Source organism: Peromyscus eremicus, chromosome 3, assembly GCF_949786415.1.
Source record: "Peromyscus eremicus chromosome 3, PerEre_H2_v1, whole genome shotgun sequence".
In the NCBI taxonomy this organism is placed as follows: domain Eukaryota; kingdom Metazoa; phylum Chordata; class Mammalia; order Rodentia; family Cricetidae; genus Peromyscus; species Peromyscus eremicus.
Genome location: NC_081418.1, coordinates 157,405,858 through 157,426,981, shown reverse-complemented (window position 1 = coordinate 157,426,981; position 21,124 = coordinate 157,405,858). Strand labels below are relative to the sequence as shown.

The 21,124-nt window shown below is 44.0% G+C and overlaps 1 protein-coding gene and 1 long non-coding RNA gene across 3 annotated transcripts in view; one reads left to right on the top strand and one right to left on the bottom strand.

The window, feature by feature from the left end:
- Resf1 (retroelement silencing factor 1) overlaps positions 1-3,141 on the bottom strand; it is a 31,178-nt gene extending 28,037 nt beyond the window's left edge. Inside the window, exons 1-2 of one of the 2 annotated variants that reach the window (XM_059256430.1) lie at positions 3,028-3,141; positions 2,154-2,213 (exon numbers count right to left, since the gene is read on the bottom strand). The gene's annotated coding sequence lies outside the window, so the exon portion shown is untranslated. The remainder of the gene's footprint in view (positions 1-2,153; positions 2,214-3,027) is intronic. The other variant, XM_059256432.1, reaches the window with a different exon arrangement.
- Positions 3,142-13,529: 10,388 nt separating this feature from the next.
- LOC131905544 (uncharacterized) lies at positions 13,530-14,469 on the top strand. Its single transcript, XR_009377990.1, has 2 exons — positions 13,530-13,596; positions 14,195-14,469. It is a non-coding gene; the product is annotated as an uncharacterized LOC131905544 (long non-coding RNA).
- Positions 14,470-21,124: the final 6,655 nt, after the last annotated feature.

Here is a 21,124-nt window from a genome sequence, read left to right as displayed (position 1 = left end):
TGCATTTCTATAGCCAGGGCTGCTACAAAGTCTTGCTTTATCTAAAACTGAATGCTTCCCACTTCCGTTTTACATGGATTAGTTTCCAAAGAAATGGGAAAAGAAGCCTAGTAAGACAAAGATGCCTGAAGTTCACCCTTAAACTTTAACTTTTACAATTCCCTAAGCAGCTGAGCTCCTAAAATCATGGCACTGATAATGTAAAAGAGAAGGAACTAATAATCATATAGATAAAAGGGAAAAACCAAACTAGGGCAAGATCTCTGTAACCAAGAAATTTGCTGAGCAATTTGACCTCACAAGCAGGGAGTGAAAATCTAATTCCAGCACTTAGAAAGACCAGAAGGATCAAGAGAGATCATCCCCAGCTAGACAGCAAGTTCAAGGCCAGGCCAAGCTACAAGAGATGGGTTTGATATACACAAAGTTCATTAATTTATTCTTGCAAGTTGAACTGCAAGATAGTATAGCTTTAAAATGTCCACGGTCATAAAAAAAAAAAAAATACACTGTCTCTAACAGAATAAAACTTAAGCTCTATTAAGCAGTTACTATGTGCTAGAAGCTATTTTAAGAGTGTTCTAGAGCCAGGCGGAAAAAAACCCACAAAAGCCATAAGATTACAATTCCCATACAATTTCGTTCTGATTGATTTAATTTCACAAGATCATAGCCTGATCACAGGGTGGGTACAATCACGTCCCATGCACATTCTTCCCAAAACCTCAAGGGGGGGGGGGGGGGTTTCAGGGTGGGAGTGAAGGTTACACAAAGGTTACAGTGGTCTTTCCTGGAACACTTGCTATTATCCCAGTCACAGTTGAGCGCATCTCTTAATAGAAATCTCTTTACATTGTTACATTGTGGGTGGTTGAATAATGGCTGAGTCAGTTTGCCCTTGGAACTAGCTTTTTAGTTCCTCATTCTCCTGGGGCTGGGGGGGGGGGGAGGTGGGGGGGTGGGGGGGGGGTGTAAGCCTGAAGGGTTAGGGTCTTTCAGTACTACTGCTATCCCATTTTACAGAAGCTGAAGCAGGGAAGTAAAATTCTTCTGAGATTTTACAGTGAGGGGTACAGCCAAGTGGAGGCGCCAACACCTGGACACAAATAACATACTGCAACATGCAGCTACAGAAACCACAGCCCCGTCAGCAGAAGAGGCTTTCTAACAAGCTTTACAGTCATGGGATGGAACCCTCAGAGATCACCGAATGTAAAGACATGACTGAGCAGTTAAGAGTATTGTAGCCCTAGAAGAGGACCTGGGGTAGAGTCCCAACACCAACATGATGGATACACAACTTCCTGTAACTTCAGTTCGAGGGGATCCACACCCTCTTCTAGCCTCCATAGACCAAGTACACACAACATATTCTTACATGTGGGCAAAACACTTATGCTCATAAAAAAACAAATTTTCAAAAAAATTTTAAAAATACGAAGTAGTCCCTGGTACTACATTCCCCCTAAAAGAGCTGGCCTTTGCCTAGGTAACTTTAATTCACCACCTAATATAACCTCTCCTACAGTAGCAATTAGGCCCAAAGTTCCATCTCCAACGCTGCCAAAAAATAATAGTAATATTAATAATAACCCTCTCCCCTGTTTTAAAACTAAGGCATAAATAAAAACTGTTAAGCACCAATAATTATTTCTTAAGCTTTGCCATCAAATCCACTGTTGTTGCACTGGTTCCTGAGGGTTTTGTTTAGGGGCAGTTTGTTTTTTGTTTTCCTGATTTTTTTCAGAGACAGGGTTTCTGTGTAGCTCTGGTAGACCTGGATGGAGCTCAATCTGTAGACCAGGCTGGCCTCGAAACCCAGAGATACACCTGTCTCTGCCTCCCAAGTGCTGGGACTAAAGGCGTGGACCACCATCGCTCAGCTTTTGGGGGGAGTTTTTGACTAGTTCACTATATAGGTCCTAATTCACCTGGAATTTACTAGGTAAACCAGGCTAGCCTTGAACTTAGATCTGCATGCCTTGACCTCCCAAACGGTGGAATTAAAGGCTTGCAAACAATGGCAGGCCAAGTTTTGCAGGTTTAACCAATGTTGATTCAATGACATTTTATTCCATAAAAAATTACTCCACGGTAAAATGTGAATAGTTATCCTGTAGAACCAGGACAGGCTTTTTAAAGTGCAGACTTACCTGTAAATAAAATTTTACCTTTTAGTCTCTCCCACAAGGAATATGTTCACGCCTTTGATCCTAGGAAAAGCAAGAAACGTTTTTAAGATCAGAGGGCATATCTATCTTCCTTAAAGTGGTACTGAGATTTACTAAGTTTACTGAATTGGTATTAGTTATGCTAAAAACAAAACCACTAAACTAGGCTAGTCTCAAAATAGTCCCTGCCACTAGAATTCAAGTGCGCTTCTCCAAGTCCACTACTGTCCTAAATTCCAAAGCAAAAATACTTCGTTAGCAATTTTCTTTATTGGGTTGGTAAAAGAAAACCCGACTGGGGCTTAGGGAAGCAGTTACTAAGACCTTAGCATATTAACAAGAAACAAACTTCCCCTTAAATGTAACACATTTAGCAGACAATTTAAATACCCACGCAAGTTCGGCTGCTGGCCTATTGGAATGCATGCCAAGCTCACACACTTCACCTGCTTTTTCATTTTTCTAGGAAGGCACTCAAAGTACCACAAATGCAAAGTGCTTCCGAGATGCTGCGGGCCGCGGTGTTCACCCAGGCCTGGGCGGCTCGAGGGAGGAGCGCAATGCAATGCCGCCGGGTCGCAGGGGCGGAGGCGGTGTAAGGCGCGGAAGACAAGCCAGAAAGAAACCGAAAAGCAAAACAAAGCTCTGCTTCTCCTTCCGAGACAGGAAGGAACGTGAAGCTGCAACAAGCCCGCCCGCTAGGTCAGGCCAACAACCGCAGACCGCGCGCCCGCCCCGTGCGCCGCGACCCTAGCGGGCTGCGGAGACGCGAGCGGCGCCCCTCGGCGGGGACCGAGGTAACCAAGACCCAGCCCTGAGCCCCGAACGGAGAACAAAAGCCCGCTCCGCCACAGACCTGCCGCCCCTGCGGGTGCTCGCTCGCCTCTAGCATGGATCAAGGCCTCCGCCGAGCGCGGACCGCGCCGAGCTTTGGAGGCGGCCTCGGTCTGGGCGGATCCAGCTGGCTCCGCGCTCCGCCCCCGGGCGTCTGCGCCACGACCACGGTCCTAGTGCCGGGCAGATGCGCCTTCTGCAGCCTGAGGGGAGGTCAAAGCCTCGCCCTGCGCCTGGAATTTGCACCAGAATCACCTGGAGGGCTTCTGAAGCAAAAAGCCGAGCGCGGGCGGGAATATAACCGATCCAGTCAGTTGGGATGGGGTTGAAACTCTATTTCAGACAAGTTGTAATTCTGTGAAGATAAGCTGATGAAGATCTCATAAGCAATGATCGATCTTCAGATGGGATGGCAACATTTTCTATGAAGTACGTGAAAGAAAATGCACCCTCTGCGGGGCGTAATGGTGCATGCCTTTAAACCCAGCATTTGGGAGGGAGAAGCAAGATCGCTGTGAGTGAATGAGTCCAGCCTGGCCTACCTAGCAAGTTCCAGGACAAAGTTCTCAACCAAAGGAAAGAAAAATAGGTAGATGATAGATAGATAGATAGATAGATAGATAGATAGATAGACAGACAGACAGGTAGTGCTGAAGGGCTCTAACAAGCCCACAGTGGCAAACATGGCACAGGTCCTGGTCCCTCCGCACTGTTTTGCTAAACCACTAGACTCCGCATTAGACTCATTCAGCCACTTCTTCATGCCTGACTCATTCCTGAGGCTGACCACCAAGGTCCAGCAATCAAAAATGTTTATTTGGCTGAACTAACATGACCAATCGGGACTTATCAACTCATCCTATCACGGACTTCCCCATTTTTCTCCTTAAAAACCACTCCTGCTGAGCCTCGGGCTACAGATTTCGTTTGTCATGTGCAGTAGTAGTTCCTGTAAGCCATACAGCCTGGGCGAAATCACTTTTGTTACAAGACTGTGAGCCACATGAATGGGACCAGCTGCTGCAAGTGTAGACATTTATGGAGACATAACTGTAGGGTAACAGAGCCAAGAAAAAAACACCCTGAACCCTGACTTGACCTCAAGACAAAGGTCAAAGGAAAAACATCCTGCCAGGGGTTTGACCTTGAGCTCAGAAACTTGGAAATCCCCACCCCCACCCCATGACTCAGCGTTAACGGCCAAACAATGTTTCATCTTATACTTTCTCACTAATCTCACAGCGCATGCTCCATTCAGCTCTCTGCTGTCTCTCTTCCTGTTCAGAGGCAGCAGCCATTCTGTTCTTCTCCCCAATAAATCTCTTGTGTGAGGTTTGTCACATGGTTTGATTATGTGATATTCCTTGGCTCCTAATTGCCAAGATGCCCTTATGACAGAAAACCCTTATATTGCTGCTGTAACGCCGACAGGTTCTCCTGATGCCTGTGTTCCTTCTTGAGTTCTGAGTCACGTTGGGACCCTATATCTCATCTCCAGTCCACCCACAACACACTCACCTTCGAGCTCACCATCTCTCAGCACCCATCCACCAGGGATAATTCCATAAATTTCCCCTTTGGTCGGTATGAACTCTTCCCCCAGTCGGAGGAAGTGACCACTGAGCATCTGGCACCCCTCCGGTACTCTTGGAGATGGATGTACTCCCAGCCACAGTCTTACATCTGGCTGGTCCTCTTCACCAACCCTTGTCCCCCTACCCTCAGAGCTGCAATCCTGCGGCTTCCTTGGCTATTGCGACCCTTTACTGTCCTGCTTCCTTTCTGCCTCCACCCTCAGACCTGCCTGTAATCCCTCATGACTTTTATGATAGTTGTATGGTCAGGGTTCTCTAGAGTCACAGAACTTATGGAATGACTCACTCTCTCTCTCTCTCTCTCTCTCTCTCTCTCTCTCTCTCTCTCTCCCTCCCTCCCTCCCTCCCTCTCCCTCCCTCCCTCCCTCCCCCTCTCTCTCTCTCTCTCTTCCTCCCCTCCCTCCCTTCCTCTCTCCCTCTCTATATACATATATGGGAATTTATTGGAATGACTTACCAGCTGCAGTCCAACAATGGCTAGTTATGAATGGAAAGTCCAACAACCTAGTAGCTGCTCACTCCCGCAAGGCTGGGTGTCTCAGCTGGTCTGCTGGCATCTTAAAGAAGGAACGGATGTGCTGATGGAGGTGAGGGCAAGCAAGGAAGAATATCCCTTCCTTCTTCCATTGTCCTTACATAGGCTTCCAACAGAAGGTGTGGCCCAGATTAAAGGTGTGCCTTCCAACCTCAAGGTCTAGATTAAAGGCATGTGTCTTCCTGCCTCAAGATCCAGGTCATAAGTATGCCCTTCATTTGGGGATTATAGTTCGTTCCAGATATAGTCAAGTTGACAACCAGGAATGGCCATCACAATAGTATGTGACCTGTTCCCCATCCCTTTCCAGTTGATGAGACCTCACTCCTGAGCTCGGTTTTTCATTGCCTTCTGGCAAGCTTTCAGGCCTCATTGAAAGCCCTGGTACCAAGTGCCACATCTCCTCAAGTGGTTAGCCCTGACCCTCACTGAGTGTGGTGATGACCCACTGTTAGCATTCAGGCATCTGTACTGGCCTGCCCTTAGGGTCCTGACAGTATATAACCTCAGCTGCAGCCACTAAGAGCACCCCCTGTGCACATTCGCTACATTTCCTTATAAAAGGCAGGCCTCGTACACCTCCTGTCTCTTTCTCTTTCTCTTCCTTTGCTCTCATCCCCAGGGACTGGTCTCTTCCCATTTTTCTGCCCCTTCTCTGCCCCTTCTCCCCTCCCCTCAATAAACCTCCAACATAGGCCCTGTTGTATGGTGTGACTCTTCATGCCACTTTTAAAATACAACACCCACTAAATGGCTTGTTCCTCTTCTGGTCCTTCCAGAGTCCTGGGGACACCCTGGACTACAGGCTACTCCAACCCCCACCCCCAATCCATGGGAGTGGTATCATTATGCCCTCTCATTCACCCTTGGGATGCCTCTTAGAAAATCTCCAGCCTCTATGCTTGGCACCAATCAAAATGGCTGCTTAACCACAGCCTAGATCCCAATAGTACTCAGACCCTTCAGATCAAGGAAATGGGAAGAGGATTCCCATTCTCTATATCCCAACTTCCTCTTATCTCTGCTCCAAATCCTCTCTCTCTTCTTCCTGTTCCCCCACCTAACTCCTAGCTATGAAGCACAAACCATTTCTAATACAGCTGAGAAGCCTCCTCCTCATTGGCCTCAACTTTAAGCTTCTTCTCTTCCTCTAGCCCCTCCAGTCTCCCCTTCTCCCTCTCCGGTACCTACTTTCAGCCCACTGGAAGCCTTCAGTACTCCTGCTACTCATTCCAGCTTTGCCATGGAACCCCCTCAGGCAACTCCCACCTGGCCTAACTCAGCCCCAGTTCTCCCTTTATGGGAGGTTGTCACCTGGAAACTTTCTCATTAAGTAATTTCCTTTGAGCATGTGAGCTTTCTAGGTTCTGTGTTTATTGGTTTTGTTTGTTTTCTCTATCCCTGCCAGACCAGCCTCTCCAGTAATGTTGCTTGCCATGGCTGCTCTGATGGCAAGGGCTCAGAATTTATCCCTAGGCTTTCTGGTCACTGGGTTCAGTTTAGCAGGAATTCAGATGTCTTTTGAGTGTGGCTAATATTAAAGTTGTTTCATGCTGTTCTACTTTATTGGATAGCTGGTTGTGGAGTTGGGTTATAGATCCCTTTTCTAGACCCAAGCATGTTTGTATAAATGTTTCCTCCAAAATCTCTGCCCTGTGTGACAGAGAAAGGAGAGCAAAATAAGACAGGGATTTAAAGGAACTTGCTTTGCAATGAGTGTTCTCAGTAATAACTATTGTGTCTCTAGTAAATGGTTAGATGGAAAATGTGAAAGCTTAAGTAAGTTCTGAGGGTCTAAGAAAGTGTCTGAGGATGTGAAAGCTAGCATTTTAAGGTATGTAAATGCAAGTTGTAAAGGTATAAGAAAGTAGTCTAAGGTAATGAAAAAAATGTTTCCAATTTCTTTCTCCCTCTATTTTGAAGGTTCAAAGTTTTAATATCAATCAATGGAGCTCTGATAAGCTGATAAAATACTACTATTATCAGTCACAAGTTTAAGATTTTCAATTTCTTTTGGTTGTCTTCTAAGCATAGACACAAAGGTGCTTCTCATCATGCTAAAAACATCTCTGTCCAATTTATATGTCCAGCTCTCTGAACAGAGGAAAAAAAGGAAAAGCTTTGGGTTAAAAAGCATGAACAAAGACTCAAGGTATGACATCAGTTGGCTACTTTTCTACAATTGGATTTCAGTATAGATTACAAACATTGGTAATGCTAATATATCTAAAACTTTTATCTCCTTATAAACAAAAAATTGAGGTAAGCTTCAGGGAGTTGGGTAGTGGTTTCCACTCTCATTCAGTGGGATTAACAATACACTCAAAGGAAGAAGGTTTAATGGCCAGTTTAAGGAACATTAAATTCTTATCTTTTTTAAAAACAAACCTTGTACTTGCCCCTTCCCCAATGGCTGAACTCAGGCACTGAGACTAGTTTTAGTGAGAGGTCAATTAGTTTTATATACATAATCCTCTTCATGTTCAGGAATGTCTACCCAGCCAGATATAACTGCTACAAGTTCCAATCAGAGAAGAACACTCAGACACAATCTATGAGCCAATTGAAAGTCTTTATTTCAGCCATCTGGTGACTACAGCTACGTATTCAGGACCTAAGTGTAATGCTAAGCCTTTTACAAAGTCCATATTTAAGCAAGAAAACCACATCCTTTCTGGAAAGTCCCCAAATTTTCTGTAATAGTCAGGGTTCTCTAGAGTAATATAACTTATAGAATGAATATGAGATTTATTAGAATGACCTACAGGCTGAGGTCCAGCTAATCCAACAATGGTTGGCTGTGAACAGAAAGTTCAAGAATTCAGTAGTTGTTCAGTTGACGAGGCTGTATGTCTCAGCTGATCTTCAGTATATGCTGGAGTCCTAAAGAAGTAGTGTTATGCCCACATCGTGAGTCCCCCAACAAGACCACCACAGAGCTGACTTTCCAATGCAAGAACAAAAGGTTTCTTTATTCGAGCCCGGGCAAGGACCTCGTCCAACACTCCAATACATCGAGTAGGGGAGAGTGGTCCCAAGCACTATTACAAGGGGTTTATATAGGGAAAAAGCTTACAAGCAGTGGGCTACAAGTCTTGGCGTTTCAGGATTGGATGAGGGAACTAGGGATAAGGTAATCCTTTGAAATTGTTGGTTGAGCTATAAGTGCAAAATTTCCCCTGGGTGGTGGTGGTGCACACCTTTAGTCCCAGCACTTGGGAGGCAGAGCCAGGCGAATCTCTGTGAGTTTGAGGTCAGCCTGGTTTACAGAGCGAGAGATCCAGGACAGGCACCAAAACTACACAGAGAAACCCTGTCTCAAAAAAACAAAAAACAAAACAAAACAAAAAAATATATAAGTGCAAATTGCTCAAGATGGCTGCTGGTTTTGCTCCTTTAGTAGGCTCTAATGCCAGTGAAGGAACGGACTTGCTAGCAAGGCGAGAGCAAGAAGGCAAAGAGTAAAAGCTTCCTTCTCTCATGTCTTTATGTAGGTTTCCAGCAGAAGTTATAGCCCAGGTTATAAACTGGTTTTCCTGTGAGACCAAAGCTCTTCCCTTTTTAAAATAAGGCTTCTAGTTTGTAAGAATCTCTATTCTAGGTTTAGGTTTTGAGTTCCCACTGTTGACCCAAGTTCCAAGAACCCAAAAGTACAAAGTACAGAATAACAAGTTAATCATGTGATGGTGACTGTGTGACCACGGAATGTCCCAACTCTGGTCTCCATGGTGACTGTTTAACCACAGAATGTTCCAGCCCTCGGGCAGTCAATGAGAAATGGTGACAAACAACCACCCCCCTAGCGGTAAGATAAAAATAAGGTTTCTGGAAAGTCCCTGAAAACCAGCCAATCAGAAATGTGCCCGTACTGAAATCCCCTGCTATTGTAATCTTGTGGGGTTTGCCTTTAAAAGCTGTGCTCAATTCAGGCTGGGCACCTCCTCCAGCGTCCATTGGATGTGCTTGACGAGGTCCCTGCCTAGGCTTATATTGCTCCCGAATAAAGCCTTGCTCTTGCATTCCGGGTCCGCTTGTCTTTGGTGGTAGTCTCTCTGGGGGTCTCAATCTGGGCACAACATTCCCAGATCAAATGATCTAGATTAAACGTATGTTTTCCCATCTCAAGATCCAGATGAAAGGCCTGTCTTTTCCCGGCTCAACTGATCTGGATTAAAGGTATATCTTCCTACCTCAAAGATCCAGACTAGAAGTGGATCTTTGTAGTTGTAACCAACCGTCTTATTAAATAAGATACACAGAGCCGATTCAGAGAAGAAAGCCAAGAGGTCAGAGCTAAGAGCCTCACCCTTCCTGCTTCAGTGATCCTCTTCAGTCAAGAGAGCGCTCCGAAAGGGACCTACTTCCTGTGTGTATGTCTTTAAATAGTCTAGCTGTTCTGCCTTCTCATTAGTTGTAAACCTAAACACGTGACTGCCTTGTCACTGCCTGTATGTACCGCCTTCCAGGTCCTTAAAGGTGTGCGCCACCCCCGCCACGCACTTGCTATGGCTCTAATAGCTCTGACCCCCAGGCAACTTTATTTATTAACATACAATTAAAATCACATTTCAGTACAAGTAAAATACCACCACAGATCTTCACACTTCAAATTAAACAAAAGTCTCTCACAGGTGTACCCTCCATTTTTGGGTTTTAGTTAATTCTAGATGTAGTCAAGTTGACAACCAAGACTAGCCTTCTCAGCTTCCTTCTTGTAGCTGCAAGCTAAGCAAATAATTACAAAAGCCATATTATGCAATTAGCAGAAATAGTGAGGTAGGCTGACTTTTGCAAAGAGACTATATTCCCCATTGTTTTTCTTCCTGGAATAGTTTTTCTCAAGTTCTCCATTGCAGTTACTAGCACTTCACACAGCAAGACAATGTTCATCGAAGGTACCAAAATGGAGTTACCATATTCAACTTAAATCCCTCATCACATTCCTCAGTGTTTCTATGAATGTGGTAGTTGATCTCATTAAGAGATGTGGCTTTGTTAGAGGAAGTGTGTCACTGTTGGGGCAGGCTTTGAGTTCTCCTATGCTAAAGATACTGCCTCGTGTCACAGTCCACTTCCCGTTGCCTTCTGATCAAGCTGTAGCCAGCACCATGTCTGCCTGTATGCCGCATGCTCCCGCCATGATGATAATGGACTGAACCTCTGAACTGTAAGCTATTACCTCAATTAAATGTTTTCCTTTATAAGTGTTTCCATGGTCATGGTGTCTCTTCACAGCAATAGAAACCCTAAGACAGAAGTTGGTACCAGAGACTGGAATATTGCTGTGATAGGCCTGACCATGTTTTTCTTTGAATGAATATGGACTTAGGGACTGTAGATTAGAAAAGCAGTTGAGCTGGGTGGTGGTGGCGCACGCCTTTAATTCCAGCACTCAGGAGGCAGAGCCAGGTGGATCTCTGTGAGTTCAAGGCCAGCCTGGGCTACCAAGTGAGTTCCAGGAAAGGCGCAAAAGCTACACAGAGAAACCCTGTCTTGAAAAACAAAAAGAAAAAAAAAAAAAGAAAAAAAAAGAAAAGCAGTGGAATGCTTTAAGTACTGCTTAATGGGGCATACTAGTAGGAGCATAGAAGACAGTGGTTCTAAGAGTTATTTGAACTGTGGGGGAGAGGTGGGGGACAATTTCTCAAGAGGTTTTAGAGGAGAAGAAATTGTTTGTTGCCTGGAGATTGTTCTTGTGATATTTTGGTGAAGAATGTGGCTGCCTTTTCCCTTGTCTGAAAAGTCTGCCTGAGATTAAAGTGAAGAGCTTTGGATTAATTCCATTGGCAGAGGATATCTCAAAGCAGCCTAGTACAGACTCTGTCATGTGGTTATTAGTGTTAACTCTAATGAAGATTTATAATGAAAAGGAGCAAGCTGAGCAAATAAAAAATACAAAATATACAGATTGAGAAAAGAGGCACCAGGAATTGGAATAGAGCTAAATCCTGTGTCCAAGGAGATAAACAGATTAAGAAGTTAAATAAAAGGAATAGTGACCTCAGGGCAAGATGCCACCCATCTGAGATTCCAACTTGTGAAAAGTAATTAAAGGAAAGCTTAGAGCCTGGCATGGTAGTGCATGCCTTCAATCCCAGCACACAGGAAGGCAGAGGCTGGTAGAGATTAGCTGATTGCCCTACACAAAGACTTACAATGATGAGCAAAGAATGGAGTGGAAAGATGATAAAAGAAAGAGATATCAGGACCTCCCTTTCTTAGAAAAGTTAGCACATGCAGACTCACTGTGGTGTCATAGGATTAAGGAACAACAGAATGCCAGGATTAGACATATATATAACTTCTACAAACATATAAAACATAAACCTTAGCCGAGCAGTGGTGGCAAAGCCTTTAATCCCAGCACTCGGGAGGCAGAGCCAGGCGGATCTCTGTGAGTTTGAGGCCAGCCTGGGCTACCAAGTGAGTTCCAGGAAAGGCGCAAAGCTACACAGAGAAACCCTGTCTCGGGGGGGGGAGGGGGGGACACCATAAACCTTGTATTGTGTCAAAATTTGAATAACTGCAGCAGCTTTTGCCTGAGGAATTTTCTTGGACACTCTGACCATTAAGAGTTAATAATACTCTGCTTGGGATATGGCAATCTGCCTGGGCTGACTTGGAAATTTTGTTTTGCTCTAGCATCCTTGAAGCAACCAGAGCTACCAGCCTGAGAACATGTTGTCATATGCCTCTAGATTCTTACAAATTGGGTTTTGGGGTCATGAGTAAAAATGATAATTCTGTTCATCAATGATGTCAAAACTTGAGGGGAAATGATTGGAAAAGATAACTCTGTTCTGTCACAGTTAATCAATGATGACTAAAAGATGAGCAAGAGGAAGTGAAACACATGTCCAAAGAAAAAATGATAATGATCTATGTTTTGGAACAACATGAATCTATCCCTGCTTACTAAATTCTGTATAAATAAAGAAGCACTCTGGCACTGGGCGGTGGTGGTGCACGCCTTTAATCCTAGGACTTGGGAGGCAGAGCCAGGCAGATCTCTTTGAGTTCAAGGCCAGCCTGGTCTACAGAGCAAGATCCAGGATAGGCACCAAAACTACAAAGAGAAACCCTGTGTTGGGGAAAAAAAAAAAAAAAAAAAAAAGAGAGAGAGAGAAAAGAAACACTCTAGCTACTAGTCACTCAGGCTGCAAGATTCTCCCGACCACTATGTCTCGGTCACTCCTTCCCTCACCCTCCTCTCTGGGACCTGTCTACCACCGGGGACGGCTCCTGGTATTTCTGTTTTTAATTATGTGCATCTGTATGTGTCTGTGTACATGCGTGGAGATGCCCAAGGGGGCCAGAGACATTGGATCCCCTCAAGATGGAATACAGGCACACCCTGTGTGGGTCTGAGAGGCAAACTGAGATCCTATGCAAGCACTGCACTACACCGAGCCATTTCTCCAGCCCCTAAACACAGATTTCTAAAGTTTTTATTGCATTTATTTATTGTGGTGTGTGTGTGTGCTGGGGTGTGACAGTAGGAGGACACTTGTGGGCTCTGCGGAACTCAGGTTGTCAGGCTTGGCAGTGGCCCTGGCACACTGAGTCACCTAGATGGGTCCAGCTTTTCTTGTTTTTTTTTTTTTTTTTTTTTCCTGAGACTGGGTGTCATGTAGCCAAGGCTGACTTCTAACTTGCTGAGTATGACCTTGAACCTCTTCCATCCACTCCTGAGTGTTAGCTAGGATTAGGGATGGCTCCCAGGGTCTCAGGCTACGTAAAAACTCCTAACAACTGAGCCAGGCCCCCATTCAGATTTTGACCAGGCATCTAAGGAGCATTCCTCAAATGGTAAATTTAGATACAGAAACAGAGCTTGTCATTTTCTTAGTTTGGGATATTTTTTTTTCTTGTACATCATAGATTTTCATTGATGAAAGTGAGATGGCTTAATTTTGGAGTCGGGAGTTGAGGGGCCTGTGGGGAATCTAAGAGATTCAGAACCTGAGTCCTACAGGTTGAAAATCGCCGTGGGCTGTGACTTTACCATAGGGGAGCCATATATTATGATTTATCGCAACTGAATGTGTCATAAAAGTTTACTCACCTCTCCAGATTCATCCTCTCAGGACAGTGCTGGCTGCATACAGCTCTGCAGGAGGTTTTATAAATCAGAATTCCCCAGACATGGCGCACAAAGCTGTGCAATTGCGCTCCAGGTCTATAGGGACTGACCAGAGGGCACGGCCCCTAGTCTCAAGGTTACAGAAGGGCTTTATGGTTCCCAACTGCCTTGAGAACCCAGAGGTCCAGAACAAAACACAGCTAGGAAGAAGGGCGGAGCTGGTGTGTCCTGGCGGCTGCGCAGTCCACGTTTCTCCGCCTCCTCGTTCTGGCCGCCCAGTGTTTTTCCAGCTGCGGGCTCAGATTTCCTCTCCCCCGAAAGGCGATTCCGTGTACATTTTTTTTTTTCTTCCTGCGCGGGAAGCTCCAGCAAAGTCAGGTAAGGACCGCAGTACCCTTTTAAAAGCAGAGTCCTGTCGTTATTTCCTTAGGAAAGTAACGTGGTCACAAGCATTGTTTGTAATTTAATCTTTTTGTTTCTTTGCTTGAGACAAGCTCTCACTTTGTAGCCCTGGCCTGCAGTGCAGCCCAGACTTGCTCGAATTAGAGGCAGTTCTGCCCTAGTCTCCCAAGTGATGAGATTACAGACATGTGCTACTGTGCCCTGCATTGTTAACCTTGTGTGTGTGCGTAGACCAGAATGTGTCACCAGAAGCTAAAGTTACAGGTACACACTCTGGGACATTGACACTGGGAACCAAACCCTGGTCCTGCGGAAGAGAAGCAAGCTCTCAATGCCTGCACCTTCCCTCCAGGCAGTTTGCTCATTCGTCTGTCTGTCTTTTTGTAAGATAGTAGTCCAGGGAGGCAGTCCACCTACTGAGGGATTGGAGTCAGACAGATAGGAAGAGGGGGAATGACTGGATAATAAAGTGGAAAACTTCCAAGATGGATGGTTTTTCCTCACCCTCCTGACCTGAGACAAAAGCCTGGCATCTTAAAACAAAGGCCCTGTGAGCTTTTTCTCCTTCCTACAGGCCCCTACTGAGGGACTGGCCCCACAAGCTGAAGGCCCCAACAGGACGTTTTCACAATAGTTGTCCAGCCAGCCATCCCGTCTTTCTTCAAAGTGATCAACACCAAATTAGGGGAGCAAGACCCTTCAGAGACTTAAAAAACCCTAACGCTCAAGAAGAGACTGGATTTCCAGCTCCCCAAATGCCCCTTCTACTTTGAGGAGGAGTCTTTTTCTCTGTGTGTTTGCTGCATGTGTGTGTTTCTTCACCCCTCAATAAAAGCCCTTCCTAAACTATTGATCCTGTCTGCTCCTGTTTTCAGTGTCTGAGATTTCTCCACTGCTACCTGTTGAGCTTGAAAGTTTTCCTGCTTTTTAACTGTGTAACTGGCAGAGAAAGATGAACCCAGTCAAGACCACTAGACAGTAACACTGCCCCAGTCAGGTATGGCGGGGTGTACTGACAGTCTGGCTTGAGTTCAGCTCTTTTTTGTCACTGCTTCTTTCTTCCACGATGATCTGCCTGCCTCTACCTCCCAAGTTCTGGGATTAAAGGAAGCTGTGCACTACCATACCCAGCCTGCTATCTTTCTTACAGCATAATTTGAGTACCTAGTTAGATTGTCTTTGTAACTTCTTCATAACCAAACTGTCAGTGCTGGGAAGACTTGGTGTTCAAATTCAAAGTAATTCCTTATTGCTCTGCTGTGAACCTTAAAGCACCATTGGTAGAGTGCTTGCTTAGCATGCATGAAGCCTTGGGTTTGACTCCAAACAAAAATAAACTTGGAGTAGTGGCTGCACAGCACTTGTGACGTAGGAGAGTCAGAAATTCATCATCATCCTTTTCTATTTAGTTGGAGGCCAATCTGAGCCGTGAAACTCTGAAAACAACAATAACGACAACCAAGGAGCTGGAGAGGTGGCTCAGGTTAAAAGCACTTGCTGCTCTTGCAGAGGACCAAGGTCAGTTCTCAGTACCCATGTCAGCAGCTCACGACTGCCTGTAAGAGGAGCTGGTGCCTCTGGTCTCCGCAGACAGTCACATACACTCAGACACACAAATAAAAAGGAATCTTTACAAGAACAGCAGGTCAGGCATAGAGACACAAGCCATCAGTCCAGCACTCTGGAGGCAGATGCAGGTGGATATCTGTGAGTTCAAGGCGTGAGTTCCAGGACAGCCAGAGCTACATAATAGAGAGACCCTGTGCCAGAAAACAAACAAAAGATGGCATTCCTCATTTCTCCTTACCAGTGTATACTTTGGGTTATAGATATTTTAAGTTTAGGTTTGGTAAAGTCGAGTCAATATTGACAGGAATTTAGAAGTTGGTGTCCTATTACAATGAAGTCCTTGCTGGGTAGAATGGCATAGAGCTGTAATTCAGCACTCAGGAGACAGAAGCAGGAGCCTAACCGCAAGCTTGATGTCAGTTTGGTCTACATAGTGAATTCCAGTGCAGCCTAGGCTACAGTATGTCTATATTTGATGGGTATGGCTGTTTTGCCTGCGTGTGTATAAATGCACCGTGTGCTTGTGTGTGTGTGTCTGTCTGTCTGTCTGTCTGTCTGTGTCTGGTGCCTGACAAAGCCAGAGAAGGCACCAGATCCCCTGGAGCTGGAGTTATGGTTGTGAGATACCATGTGGGTGCTAAGAACTGAACCTGGAATCTTGTCTCCAAAAACCAAAAGCCAAAAATAACAAAACAAAAAACCTTCCTATTTCCTAAGCTTACAAACAATATTTTAGAAAAATACATGATATCATTTCTCATAGTAATAAATTACGTTGGATCCTGGTGTTATAGTGGTACATATGTACAATCCCAGCACTTCAAGATGCTGAGATAGAAAGAAAAATGATAGTTTCCTTCATTTTTCTCTGTTGTACCCTGTGCTGTTTTCTCCACCACCTCTTTCTCCTCCTCTTCTTTTTTTTGGGGGGGAGGGGCAGGGTATCAATATGTAGCCCTGGATGGCCTGGAACTTGCTATGTAGACCAGGCTTGCCTCACAGAGATCCCCTTGCCTCTTGTTTCATGCCCAGTTTCTTGTAGTCATAGTCATTTTGAAAGTAGAAATTACATTCCTCAAGACTCCCTTGCAGCTAGCTTTGTATTGTCGAATTATAAAATGTTGCATATAAATTATACCTAAAGATAGGGATTGTCCTGAAATTTCATTTTCTCCATTCATTTGGTTGGAATGTAACAATTCTAGTAACCTAATTTAGGCCATACTAAGAAGATAACTACTGAGGAAAGGAATTATTTGGGAAAAGGGATGCTATTCAGACAGCCTGTAAAGCTTTCATCACGGGCAAACCTAAATTCAAGGGTAACCTGTAATTTAGGTAATCCTGCCCTTGTTGGTCCTATGGAAAGCTGCAAGGCAATCTAAGAGCCAGAAGAAAAATACTTTCCTGAGCTTTGGGGAGACGTATGTCATGAGGTAGCTCTGAGCCCTCATGACCTCTAAAGCTGATAAAGCCCAACACTCCCAGTAATTCTACTCTGCCCTTTAAATACCAGACTATAAAATAAAGTTGTTCTCTTTTCTCCACAAAAGAAACCCAAAGAGTCTGTGCAACTCTCTTTCTGAATAGTCATTGCTCTTCTTTTTCAGGACTCCCAAGTTTTAGCTTTTGCTGTGTTGGACAAGACAGTTTTGTACCATAAACTTGAGTGGCGTTTTGGTTCAGTTCACATTTCCCTGCTTAGAATAAATACTTTTGGATGAATAAAATGAATTATATAAGATTATTATAAAAGAAATTAGCTCAATATGGAAGTTATTAAAAGTATTCTTAAAACCAAAGAGACATGTACTCTGATAATATACATTTACATTTCTTCTCCTAACTCTCCTGGGGTACTGAAGATTAAACCCAGGGACGTGAGGAAGTTCAGCAAATGCTTGACCTGAGCTGTGCTCTGAGCTCTGCATTTTTCCTTATAAGCACAGTAAGCTACAGTAGAAAATCTAATAATGACTATGATTTAGAAAATGATAATCATAAATGACATTTCAAAATTATATACATTAGTGCTGATGTAACATGAATATGTATTTTTATGGTAACAGGGTTATCATTAATACATTATTACTATGGGTTTGTTGCTAAGATTTAAGAAAACAGCACATTTTAGAAAAAATGTTTACAAAAGTAAAGATGTAACTATCCTGTCATCCAAACATCTTCCTGCCCCATCTTCTAGTATACATGTATTTGGCAGGTAGAATTTTGGGCTCTGTGACTATCATTTCCTGGTGTTATTCTGTGGTTTTCATTTCTCTTTTTAATTATTTCTTCTATTTTTTGAGATTATAATAGAATTACATCATTTCCCCTTTCCCTTTCCTCCCTCCCAATCCTCCTACATATCCCTACTAGCTCTCTTTCAAATTCATGGCCTTTTTAAAAATCATTTTACATGCATGTATGTATATTTTATACTTATATATTACTAAATATATAAATACAACTTGCTCAGTCTGTATAATATTATTTATATGTATTTTCAGGACTTACCATTTTGTATTGGATAACCAAATGGTGTGCTCTTCCTTACAGGAGACAGACTATTTCTCCCATGTTAGCATTCCATAGTTGACTGTAGTTCTTTGTGTAGGGTTGAGGCCTCAGGGGTACCCTCCTCTACTCCACCCCTACCCCATCCACATTAGCATGTCTATTATTGTTGTCCTTGTTCAGCTCATGTTTTAACAGTATTTTTATGGCTATAATATGACATCCCTACAAGACACAATCTCATAGCAAACTCCCTAATCCTCTAGATCCTAGAATCTTTTTTCCTCACTGTAATCATATGGCACTAGGGAGGCCTTGGCGGGTTTTGGGCCAAGGTGCCCCACTGCAGGTGAGACCAGGCCATGCGGGCATGGCAGACAGTGGAAAGTTACTCACATGGCAGACACGCAACATCCACTGGCAAGTTTATTTAGGGTTGGGGGAGGGGCGAGGGAATGGAGGGAAGGAGAAAGGAGAGAAATTCTACATTTTTGGTAATAATCTCCATCTGCTACAAAAATAAATTTATTAGATTAGTGGTGAAAACTACATTTATATGTGGGTATAAGGACAAATATTTATAATGTAGTTAGGGATTATGCTGGTTTAGTAAAGCAGTAGTTACAGATTCTCTTCAAAGATCCATAATTTTATGAGCCCTGGGTAGTTGGCTAGGTTTCTGTTACCAGGCAAGATTTCCTTCTTGTTGTGCAGGTTTTGAGTCCAATTAGAAGCTGTTGGTTACCACCAAGGTATGTGTGCTACTCTTGCACCCTTAGGGCTATCATGCAGTATCATTGTTGTGGTTCATAGGTGTCATAGCTGGGTAGGACCGGTGTTTGTTTCCCTCCTTTGGAAGCTTTCGTGATGCCTTCTGGTACCATGAAAGCTAGTTGTCAGGGAAGAGGCTTCCAAGTCAGTTTCATTTCAGGGGCCTCTGGGCCCTGTGTCTGAAGTGAATGATTTCTTCTGCAATAGGTACTTACTGTCCACTTCTAGGAGTAAGGGGACCAAGGATAATAGCAATAACTTGTAGTATTTTGAGCCTTTTGAACAGCCTTGACCAACAACTCAAAAGAGGCCTTCTCATGCCTGGTGTTGGGATTTTTGTTAGTCTTTGGTTCTTAGAGTGACCATTGTCAGCCCACTTGGAAAGTTTCATTTAAATTATATATGTGTATTTATACACAGACTTACATGTATTATAGGTTTGTTTGTTTAGGTAGCTAGTTAATAGTGTCATTCCTTATAAATTTTTCAGACATCATTACATTTTACCCTCTTCTCTCCTGTATTTAGTTCCCCTGACCTAATTAAAGCCCCCATTGTTAGATCCTAAGTGAGCTGTAGACAAATTGCTAAATGGTCTTACTAAACAAAAACCTGGAACCAGATATAGGGGTGAAAACCTGAGAGATCAGAGGAATAGGAAAAGCCACAAGCTAACTTCACCACACCAACACCTCAGTCTCCAAAGAGACCCACTTGCTGTATACCCACACCTATATGCCTTTCTGTTCTACTATCTCATCTGCTCTCTCTGTCCAGCTACATCACTTCCTCTTCCTGCTCAGCTCTGTCACTTCCTGTCTATCTGTACAGACCTCCAGTCCTCTATGGTTAGTACTGGGATTAAAGGCATGTGTCACCATGCTTGGCTCTGTTCCCAGTGTGGCTTTGAACTCACAGAGATCCAGACAGATCCCTGCCTCCCGAATGATAGGATTAAAGGCATGTGTTACAATTGCCTAACTTCTATGTTTCGTATAGTGGCTGACTTTTTCCTCTGATCCTCAGATAAATTTTAATGGGGGACACAGTATATTGAGGAACACAATATAGCACCACAGTGAGCCCCAAAAATGGCAGTGCTGCTGACAGTGTCCTAAGAGGATGGCCTGGGCTCTGACTGGGTAAACAGAAAATGAAACCCAACATTCCCCAGAGATCTTGTAAGGTGGGTTCCTGTTTACCAGGAAAGTCAATACCACCCTGATCTGTCCCCAAAGGGGCATCTAGTTCCTGATTAACCCAAAAAGCCTGCAATAGTTCAAACCCCCTGGCTACTCTGACTCATGGGCCTCCTACCACTACTACCTTCCCAACAAAACTGACAAGCATTTTTCCTGTGACTGCTGTCCTCTGTCCTTGGAGACAACCTGGCCATTTGTTCCCTAAATAAACTTTATTTTACCCATAAAGTGGTCTAGTTTGGTGGTTTCACTGAGTCTTTACTTAACAACCATTTTCCCATGGCTTGGTTAGAGTTACTATTGCTGTTATGAAACACCATGACCAAAAGCAAGTTGGGGAAGAAAAGGTTTATTTCCCTCACAGTTCCACATAATAGTTCATCGTCAAAAGCAGTGATGGCAGAAACTCATGCAGGGCTGGAACCTGGAGGCAGGAGCTGGTGAAGAGGTCATGGAGAGGTGCTGCTTACCGGCTTGCTCATCCTGGCTTACTCAGCCTCCTTTCTTATCAAACCCAGAACTACCAGCCCAGGGATAGCACCACCCACAATGGGCTGGGCCCTCTCGCATCAACCATTGATTAAGCAAATGCCCTACAGACTTGCCTATAGCCAGATCTTGTGGAGGCATTTTCTTAATTGACTTAACTTTAGCTTGTGTCAAGTTGTTATAAAACTATCTAGCACACCCCATCAGATTATTCGTACCCTGCCATTTCCCTCTATTGCTCCCCTGCTCCCCCACAACAGCAATGGTCTCTTTTTAATTTGCTGGGTTTTGTAATTACTCCAGCATGTGTACTCACATCTGAAGTTTCGGAGCTAGGAGCCTCAGAAGAGAGAAAACATGAGATGTGTGTCTTTCTGAATCTGGGTTACCTCACTCAGTATGATCTTTTAGAGAGTTTCATCTGTTTACCAGGTTAAGCCCTGGAGAAGGATATGCAGGATCTGGCTGGATGGAGTGGCTGGATCCTCTATGATTTTCTTAAGTACAAATAAAAGGACCTGTGAAAATAAAACAGTTTAGAATCAGATGACCTAAAAATAAATGTGGTTTTTGGCTGGGTATAGGGGCACTGAAGAGCCCAAAAGTAAGAAAAAAATTGTATGCCTATTCATATAGCTTATACATACGTTCTAGGAGTCTCACAGCTAACAAGTTAACCTTTAGCAGTCACTCTTATATGCCCCTTTGCCATACATTCCTTGTAGTTATGGGAAGAACAGCTGCTTAGGAGTTAAGACAGAACAATAGCTGTGTCAGGACAGCCATATGCTTTCATAAACATGTTGAACTAACACCTGTTAATCAGAAGTCATAAATCTCAGAATGTATTCTACTAAAGGCCCAACCTCGAGATTGTAAAAGTTCCTTTAACTCCCCATCCTGCATATATTTTTCTGCTATAAAAAGAAGATTCTGGCCTCCCCTCATGGTTACAG